The sequence below is a fragment of the Pseudochaenichthys georgianus genome, chromosome 24 (genome assembly GCF_902827115.2).
Source record: "Pseudochaenichthys georgianus chromosome 24, fPseGeo1.2, whole genome shotgun sequence".
NCBI lineage: Eukaryota > Metazoa > Chordata > Actinopteri > Perciformes > Channichthyidae > Pseudochaenichthys > Pseudochaenichthys georgianus.
In genome coordinates, this window is record NC_047526.1 from 12,734,021 (window position 1) to 12,744,095 (window position 10,075).

Here is a 10,075-nt window from a genome sequence, read left to right on the forward strand (position 1 = left end):
CCCAGCATGTCCGTCATGGATCGGCCCTCTGTTGTGAATGTGTAGGTGCTGAGTTGTGCCTGTCAAAACAGCTGGCAGCCGGTCACGCCGCTCGCTTATCCTGACAGGATCTTTTTCATCCAGAAACACGACTCTCATCCAGCAATGATTCATTCAAACAATGTGCTGTCAGCAAGCCAGAGGCTCACTCGTGCATTCAGGATCCAGCCATTGTCTTGGAACAGCCCAAATGTTGATATGACTGATCATCATGCAGAATACATTCATTCATGTGGATAAAACTAATTTGTATATTTTGGCTTGTCTCATTGCACTGTTTGTCTAGCATCACTGTATAGAAGTTTAACATTTCTTATCTTCAAACCAAGAAAGGTATCAGAAAGTCTATAAAAACAGTTGAGGTAACGACTGAGTTATTCTCTAGTACAATTGCAGACTTGTTGGATGGTTTAAGTGACTTTACAACGTAAAACAAAACAGCAGTGTCATACAATATTGAAAAATAAGTGCATTGATTTAAGACATGAAGCAAAAACAAACACCAATTGCATGCAGCATAAAGGGTGTCCTATCAAAATGCTACCAAAAATATGTGTACCAGTCAAATAAAAACTGGGCATTGTCGCCCGCAGAACCTTCAAAGGACAGTAAGGCAAGCCCCCACCATTTAGGTCGTTTTATATTTCTATATATATACATATAAATATTCGTTAGCTTAGTCGGGCGAATGTGGCTCAGTAGTAGTAGTGTGCACTGGTTCAATCCCACCTTGACACCCACTGCAGTAAGTATGTCTCTGGGGAAGACTTCACCCCAAATTGCCCACAGTATTGAGTGTATGTAAGTCGCTTTGATTACAAGTAACATGTTATGTAATGTCAAGTTTCAAGGTCCTTCTCTCAGATTAATTCTGTAATTCAAGGTTCATGCAGTGTCATTCCTGATAACTTTGAAGATCTTTTAAAATAAGCATCATTACTAAACCTGCAGCACGCATCAAAGCCATAACAACAACAAAAACGCAGAATTTTGAACGATCTCAACTTGCCATGAAGGTTAAGCTCCCATGTGTTTAGGTTAAAGAGACACAGTGTCCCTCTGGTCAGGGTGTCCTTTAGGGGATTAGCTGGTGTTGATCCTAAACTGACAGTTAATCAGACGTGGAATCAATTAAACAGTGTTCGGATCAGGTTGCTGCTCCACTGCTCTGGACGTTTTGTGCACCACTGACCCCTGTGACTCAAACACACACACTGTCATGGCGGGCAGCCGGTGCCACGTTAACCACTGCGCCACTCTGGACTGCTCCCCCTGCGAGGTGACACTCAATTATGGATGACCATCATTAGAAACCAGAGCCGCCGGAACACAGGCTTGCCCAGACTGACACACACACAAACACTGTGATGGGCACGGCGATTATTCCCAGAGACACCCAAGACTATTGAAGTGCTAATGGAGTAACACCATCCATTTCATTACATAACCACTGCACCTGTAACCCCTGGCCTCCAGGTGACCAGCATCATGCATTTTCCATATCTGTATCATTATTAGCAAATTGAAATCAGTGTCAAATTGCTAATGTCTGTACTTTTGGTGGATTGGCTGTTTGGGGAGAAAAGTGTTGTCACATTGGGTCAGGTCAACCCTACCCACGTCATCTTCCTGCCTCGTCCGTCTTTCAGCCCCACGTTGCGCAGGCGGGGCAGTTGGACAGAGGTGGACGTGGATGTTGTCTCCATGGTACTCAGTTGGTCTTTGTCTGTCTTTGTGCGTCCGCCTCCAGGAGCAATCTGGGAGAGATGAGGAATAAAATGTCTACAGCTTCTCTAGATGCTCGTTGATGCTCAGGTGATGGGAGTGGTCATCCTGGTGGCGGTTGTCGTGGAAGCAGTCTGACCCAGGGTCTGCAGCCCCGTCCGATTGAGTTGTCCTGAAATTATGATGGTATCTGGAACTTGATGTTGGACGCAGCTGCATATTCGTCCTTGTGTCTCGGCTATCATAATCCTTCATTTGTTCTATGAAAAAGTGAACACAAAGCACACATCTCTCATCAGTCATTAAAGTTTGAGAAACCGGCTCGAGATACACTTTTTGTTATATTCCATGGAATGCTCTTAACATCCTGATAGCAATGAATATCTTAAGTGCTTTGACAAAAAATCCATAACAACATTTCATCTGTGGAAGCCGTAGTACTGTAAAAAGCATGACCAATCATTTTAGCCGGCCCGGCTAAAATAACTGGATTGCCTACCTGCCTGTCAGCCTTCCATCTGTGCACAAACTTATCTCGTGCCCTCATTGGTCATGTGCGCGTTCGTGTGTGTTGGAGGAGGGGCTCTGTAAGGAAGTAGCAGATTTCTTCCGGCTGTGTATTTTCAAATTCTAGCGCACTCGAGCTGGTTTCTCCAAAATTACATACCCCACCTTTAACACAGGGATTAAGCTGTAATAACAACGGGGCCATCAGATGACGTTCATACATACACACAAAAAGAAGGTTTCAGCTTTCACTTTAATATATGGCTAGTTTTCTCCATCCACATCTCTATTATCTCTAGTAATTTTAAGCCTGACAATGACTAAATGATCACTGGATAGATTGCCCAGACATTTTATACAGACATAGTGTAGCCTACATGTCTTGCTCAGAATTCATTCCTTTCAATTTGATAATCGCAAAACCTTTCATCTAACGCCACCATCAAGTAACTTTTTTCAAGTGGTTGAATACCTTGGATTATGAATACAAATAATTAAATACTTGCCAAAGTAGCAGTACTCTGTGTTTAGTGCTAACTAGCAATTGTTATAATGCTATAATTCTAAACTAAGATGGTACTGATAAACAGCGAATGCATTTTGGCATTAGTATGTTGATCTTGTATAGAAAGTCAGTTTGACACAAAATCATGGGACAATCAGCCACTAGCAGCCAGCTAAGTATTGGTTTAGGAGTGTTCACTCAAAACAACAATGAGGCTAACATATTTAGCATTAGCTAGATTAGCATAGTTGTTGCTAATGTCTGTACTTTTGGTGGATTGGCTGTTTGGGGAGAAAAGTGTTGTCACATAAATGACAACACTTTCTCTCTGAACACAGCTTCCTGCTGTGTGAATACAACATCAAGGGGTGTACAGCAAGTGCACATTAGTGCTGTAGCAAGACGCGGAAATATGTAGTCGACGACATATTTCCGCGTCTACGCGTCGCTACACACACGTGTAAACAAAGCAACAAGCAGTTCGCAATCGCACTTCAAACACAATGGAGACTGAAACGGCTACCACCTCCTCCTCACAGGATTGCGCACGAAGCCCTCAAACGAAAACATCTCGCCCTAGGTCTTCAAAAGCATGGGAATATTTTAAAGTTAGTCCAAAACGCAAAGATATTGTCATTTGCAGTCTTTGCCAAATGGAGTTGGCATATCACACAAGCACAACGGCTATGTTGGAACATTTAAAGCGGCAGCTAGCTGTGGTGGCTACCATTAGCAGCTAGCATTTGCTCTCCGATTTTTACATAAAAATGGAATTATGGATTATAAATTCAATCATTTTTTTATACATAGACGTTAAAAACCTATGGATTAACCGATTCAGCCGCGTTTTTTCTCATTTTAATGCCATTGAACACGTCTTTTGATCAGATTGACAGCTACGGTGGTGAGAGATCTCCCTAGAAGCTCTGTAAAGGTACGTGTTGTGATGACTGTATTTCCTTCCCCTGTCGCGAGTCCGGATCACTCAGTGATGATACTATATACCTACATAATCTGTGGAGTCTCATCTTTAATCGGATATCTTGTATGTGCAGCTACGATGAGTAATAAAGGTACTTTTATCTTGAGTTCTGTGCCAATGTCCGTTAGCATTTTTCGCTCATGGGTCATTTAGATGCTTCTTATGAGACTTGTGTTTTGTTTTGGTAAACATGGTTTGTATTGTCAATTAGCTGAGATTATTTCCGTTAATCTGGTATAACACATTAATAGTTTGTTAAATATTAAGATCCCCTGAGACACAGTATCGTGAACAACATTTTTTTTACATTACGTTTTTTATGAATTGAACAACAGAAAAATAATCGTTAGATTAGTCGACTAATCGATCAAATAATCGCCCGATTAATCGTTTTCGAAATAATCGTTTCCCCCCAGCACTAGTGCACATACATACTTTTGAAAGAAGAACGTTGATTTACAATCCCATGTAAAGACAGAGAAAGTCTGTGTGTTCCCAGGCCTTTCTAATGAGTAACTAACTAAATCCCAAAATGACAAACATCAGAGGAAGCAGCTGACATGTCCAGGCATGTTAGTTTCTTTAACAAAGCCAAACCAATTTAAACACACAGATGCATGACTACCCTCTATTCCACAACTGTCTGTATCTATAGCTTCTCACCAAACGGGGCATGACCGGCTGAAACTTTAATGCAACTATATTCTTACACAATCAAAACTGAGGGAGGAAGAAACTGAGCCGAGTTACGTGGAGGGAAGATGTCAGCATAGCCAAAGGAGAGAGGTGAGAAAGGATCTTAGAATGAAAGAGTAGAAAATAGGTGGAGAAGTGAGCTGGGGTAAATAGTGATGCTGTTACAAGTTATTGAATCATCTTTTTAAATACATTTGAGTTCGTATAAGAAAACTGATTCAGGCTTCATCCACAAAAGAACAATGTTATAGTGCTGAAGATTTCAAGATTTAAAACGTTATTATGGGGATAAAGTCAACCCAGTACGTATCATATGTCCCTTGTGAATTGCTTCCTCTATAAAGCCAGAAATGGATGGACGGGAAAGGAAAAAGCCTCAAAATAAAATGAGTTTTTGAGTCATTTAGGACAAGTACCTGTCTCAAGACTTATGGATAGTTGTGTTAGATAAGCAAATTGGGTCTTCCAGGTCTCTAAATGTGTGACAAGGACTCAAACTCAAGTGTTAGGACTTCCCTTTTGTGGCTTAAGTTTGACTGGAGTGCAAGTTGTTAGAAATTAAAATCAATGTTTTGATAGCATAGTGCACCTTAAACATACAGTCAGTTTAAATGCTGTTTTATACTGAAAAACCAGAAGTTCTTGTGCACAACCAGTTGTTAAGCTTTTATTCTGAAAATCCTTCATCTCCGGTTAGCATGAGGCTAACTCATTCACTCATGCAGCTGCGGGTTCCTTGTAACAGCATTTTAAGTACCTCTTTACCAGAGCTATTTAATAGAAGAGTTACGACACCGGAAGTCCAAAAACGGTTATCGTCACGTGGTTCATGTAGACGAGGGATCGTTCCCCGGAAGTTCATGGCGGGCAATGTGAATGCATTGATAACAGGAGATAGAACTACGATTTTTGTTAATTATTAGTGAATAAAGGTTTTGATTTGCAATATTTATACAACAAATCGATATGTGTATGTATTTACATCAATATGTTTTCAAAAATAAAATCGAATTTGCTAATATTAAGTGATAATATTAGGATTAGTGTGAACAACTAGTTTACATGTTACTAACAGTGCCTTGGTTAAAGAGCCTGTTGCTGTTTATTTATAGCTTTGAATTCTTTCAAACCAATATTATCTTCTTAAACTTGTATGGTAGTCAGGAGGATCACTTTCTAATGTTTATTGATACATTTAGAGGGAGGGGATCTAAAGTAATGCTTTAAAATTCAGATTAGATTAATTTCTACCATTTTCTTAAATTCATGGTAGTTTCAGTAATCCCCTGGTAATTGAGGACACAAGTTATCTAAATGACTAATGTCGTCTTTATGGCTTTCAGAAAGGACAGGAGACCGATATGATGATGATGATGTTAAATGTGTTGCTTTAGGAACTTCCATTGCAAATACATGGAATTCAATAAACATAGAAGAGCATATCATGCAGTTTGTCGGTGCCTTTTCCTCCGTGTTGTCCTGGTTTGCTGTGCTGCCTCCTAGTCGCCACCATGGTTTGCTGTGCTGCCTGGGGATGCTCAAATCTCTCAGAGAAAGGAGTACGAATGTACGGCTTCCCCACTGACACAGAGCGGAGGAAAAAATGGCTGGCTCAAGTCAGCAGGAGCAATTTCACGACCAACAGCAACAAAATATGTGATTTATATACAAACACTGCATTTGCACTTTTTCACAAAACGAAAACCACACCATTGGGAAAGCTTAATGTTTTGTTTAATACAAAAAAACAGGGAAAGGCTTGAAAAACACAGAGTTGAGACTCAGGGTGCAGGGTGAGGGTCTCAGTGCAGGTATTCAGGCTCCATTGAACCCCCCTCTGGTTCTTGTGCTGAGAGAGGGAGCAACAGACAGGAGAAAGGGTTATACACACCTATATAGCACACCTATTGCCTTGGGGAGATAACGTGTTTACTTATATAAAACAGTAGTATTAAACGTACCTTGTGTTTTCACTCTCACTTAAGTCCCTCTCCCTTTGCCATCAATCCAGAATCAGCTGGGCTGCAACATTATACAGACAGGTAATAATCAACAGAATCACAAGGACACAATATGGCTCTGCTAAAAACACTCACTCTTACACGCACCAAAGTTATATTTATCTAATATTTAACTCCCTCCACCCCCGCATACAATCCCGTTTAGAAGCCCCTCTTCTCTAATTCAACATGTTGGACGAAATGACATAGAGAGAACGGAATTTACAATTAAAAGGCTGTTCAACGTGTGTTGCTAACTTGCTTCGGTATGCTAGCTTAATCTGTTATCTGTAAACGTTCCCTAAATCTACTAATTTAGGGATAATCCACTGACATCCTTTAATACACATGTTCATTTGAATCAGATGTACTGATAATATCCGCAATATACATCTTTAAACTTCTTCTTACCTTTAAAAGTCCGTCACGGACGGTCTATTATGCTGCAACTCCACAGCTCTGCCAGCCTTGGCGCTAACTTCCGGGGAACGATTGACAGGATCCACGATCCGCCATTGCTGTAAAAAAGTGGTCCATTGGAGTGAACGGAGATGTCGTAACTCTTCTATTAAATGGCTCTGCTCTTTACTATAGAGGTGAATTTAGCAGCGATATGATATGATGTTGCACAGCGAAACCTACTGATTTCAACACTACAACTATAGACGTCGAGATATTATTATTGTTGGATAAGGTACAGTTTATTTGATTACGTTATTGTTTACAGATGTGGTTAGCATGTGATAACATTCAGACCGACCGGAAACCAAACTGCTGTGAAGTATTTCCTGTATTTTTAGGAGTATTGATTACAGCGTTTAGAATGTGTTAAATGAAAAGTCATGAAAGAGTTAAGGAAGAGAAAAGGCGTGTTTAGATATATATTGAATGTACAATGTCTTTATCCTCTGATATGCGCAACAACGGACAATGAAATGTGGTGAGTCGGCCTGCAGGAAGGAGCCAGCAGAGGATATATATAAACAGCACGACCTGAGGGGACGGCCTCTTTCTTCACTACCAGAGCCAGAGATCACAGCTGTATTTCTGTTCGGACAATATCCTGTTTGTGACATTACTACGTTTTTCATTAATTAAAGTACCAATTTGAACCTTCTCAGAGACTCCATTTAGTCTCCTTTTTAAACTTCTGTCCTGGACGCTAGAATAATCACACAGAGATAACAAAGTCTCAAGCTGTTTGAAATCTCTTCGTTTCTAGGACATCCGTATATAATTGGTTGAACTGACTCGCAAACTATGGATAGACTTTCACTTTGCTTTTGGCTCTGATTTGTTGGGGTCTTCTGGCGGAACAATGGTCACTGTAGCATGTACACGCAACATTTCAGCAGCCATGGGTACATCCTGATGTGCAACCAGACCCGGTGGCAGACATACGTCTCTGGGCGGGCATTTGATTTACCAGGGCGGGCCCACCCCGAAACTTACATTTCCCGGGAAATCTGATTTTCTCGAGGTGATTGTCCCACAGGAGATTTTTTGAAATACTAACATAAAATAAACATTCTGGTACTCTCTTGAGAAGAAAAATAAATAAATCTATTACTACACGACATATTTAAAAAAATGAATGCCATTTTAGTTTTCTGTTATACTTTGTTCTGAAAGCTGAACCTGCTGCTCCTCACTGAAGAGAGAAGAGGCTGTGTGCCCCCATTGTTCTGTGTGTCAAAATGAAAGACAGCCCACACACCTATCAATCATCAAACCGTGGGGTCTTATTTAATTACGTGTTTTCTATCAACATGTAATGTTGTATCGATGTATATAGAGATGTAGGCCTACTACAGCAAAAGTATTCTCCGTCGGGACTTCCTGCAACAACACCACGCCGTTATTCTGATTGGCCAGAAGATATTATCAAAGATGTTCTATTGAGAAGACGATCACTACGTGACAAAAGTTTTCAAACCCGTTTCTCGTCTTCGGTATTTCCAGACAAGTGACTGCTGAAATCAATCTTACTAACTGCTGTCTGTGCAATTTACTCCGCGCGAGTTGGCAGGCTTTATTTTGCTTACTTTAACATCATTTTGCTTACTTTAACATCATTTTTCATGGTGGGGCTAAGCCATTTCTTGGTATGGCTGTATCCTACCCCAGTATACCCTGGCACCGCCACTGAACATAATAATAATACAATTAAAATGTTGTATTCAGCCCTGATTTAAACAGCGGGCCCAAATCCTGGATGGGCGGCCCCAGCCCCATGGGGCCCGCCCATGACGCCGGGTCTGTGTGCAACATGCATTATTAATCACTTTTACATACCATGTTTGTCCAATTCTTACGTGCATGCACTATTCATATACAGTAAGAAGTGGTAGTAGATGCTGTTCAGACCAGAACAAATCTCCCAAATATTTGTTAGTGATACACTGCATCTGTATTAGTAGGCTAGTTGTATTATTTTATTTTTGTTTGAGAGCTATACGTCACAGGATTACACAGATATTGCCTAAATTGGTTTTTGGATAAGAACAAGAGCCTTTGTGTGTGACTAGTTGACCATTAACCAGCCATTCTTGTTTAGTGTACTGCCATTGAGCAGTGTGAATGTGTTTGTCTGATACAGTATCAGAGCTTACTGGTTCATATCACGGTTAAGTAGCAAGAAAGGTAACTGAGTGGGGGATGTATCCACCTCAGTGGGTTCAATCTGTCCTCAAAGGTCAGACAGAACATGGGCCATACCCCAACACACACACACACACACACACACACACACACACACACACACACACACACACACACACACACACACACACACACACACACACACACACACACACACACACACACACACACACACACACACACACACACACACACACACACACACACACACGAAGAGTATCACGTTACAGATACTCAATTTTTTAGCAGCTACGAAGAGCATAGGGAAGCAGCAACCAGATTCCTCCACCTCTTTCTGCAGCACATCAGAATATTAATGATCCAGAGAAAGAAGAATGCAGAGACGATGGCGTGTGAGAGCTAAGATACTTGTCACAGATTTGGGGGGGAAGATTGTTCAAGATTACATTAGTTAAAAGAGTCATCCCAAACAAAGACTTTTGGTAATACTAATACAATCCTGAATAGATATCCATCATCAGAAATGTATCTGAATCAAAGTATTTGATCCATTATAAGCTAGTCTTTTTTTTTTCTAACGCTGCCAATATCATATTAAATAAAAGGAATTTACCTGACCACAGATAAATTAATACATAATAGATGCTATGATTAGTTAGTCAGTCAGGACTCATTACCCCCGCTAAGAATGTTTGCTTTCATTTTGGCTTATTGGTCTGATTTTCATTAATTTGTTGGAAGGGCAAAGCATTGGCCAAAGAAGAAACCTTTAAATATTTGAGCAGATTGGAATCAGGGAGAGGACACACACATTGTGTTTCACTTATGGAAACAGTCTTGGTGGAAGTCTGTGCTCTTTGAGTGGCGTTATGTCATTGGTTAAAGAACATATTAACAAATCACTGCAGTTGAATGTTAGCTTGCACTAACACTGTTACATTTGCAGAAATGTTGATTAATGTGCATAAGGTAATGAAGCCTGAAAACTGGGAACATTTC

General features: G+C 40.5%; 1 long non-coding RNA gene across 1 annotated transcript; it reads right to left on the bottom strand.

The window, feature by feature from the left end:
• Positions 1-6,171: 6,171 nt before the first annotated feature.
• Positions 6,172-7,025, bottom strand: LOC139433096 (uncharacterized). Its single transcript, XR_011642661.1, has 3 exons — positions 6,866-7,025; positions 6,416-6,476; positions 6,172-6,303 (listed from the first exon to the last, which is right to left on the bottom strand). It is a non-coding gene; the product is annotated as an uncharacterized lncRNA (long non-coding RNA).
• Positions 7,026-10,075: the final 3,050 nt, after the last annotated feature.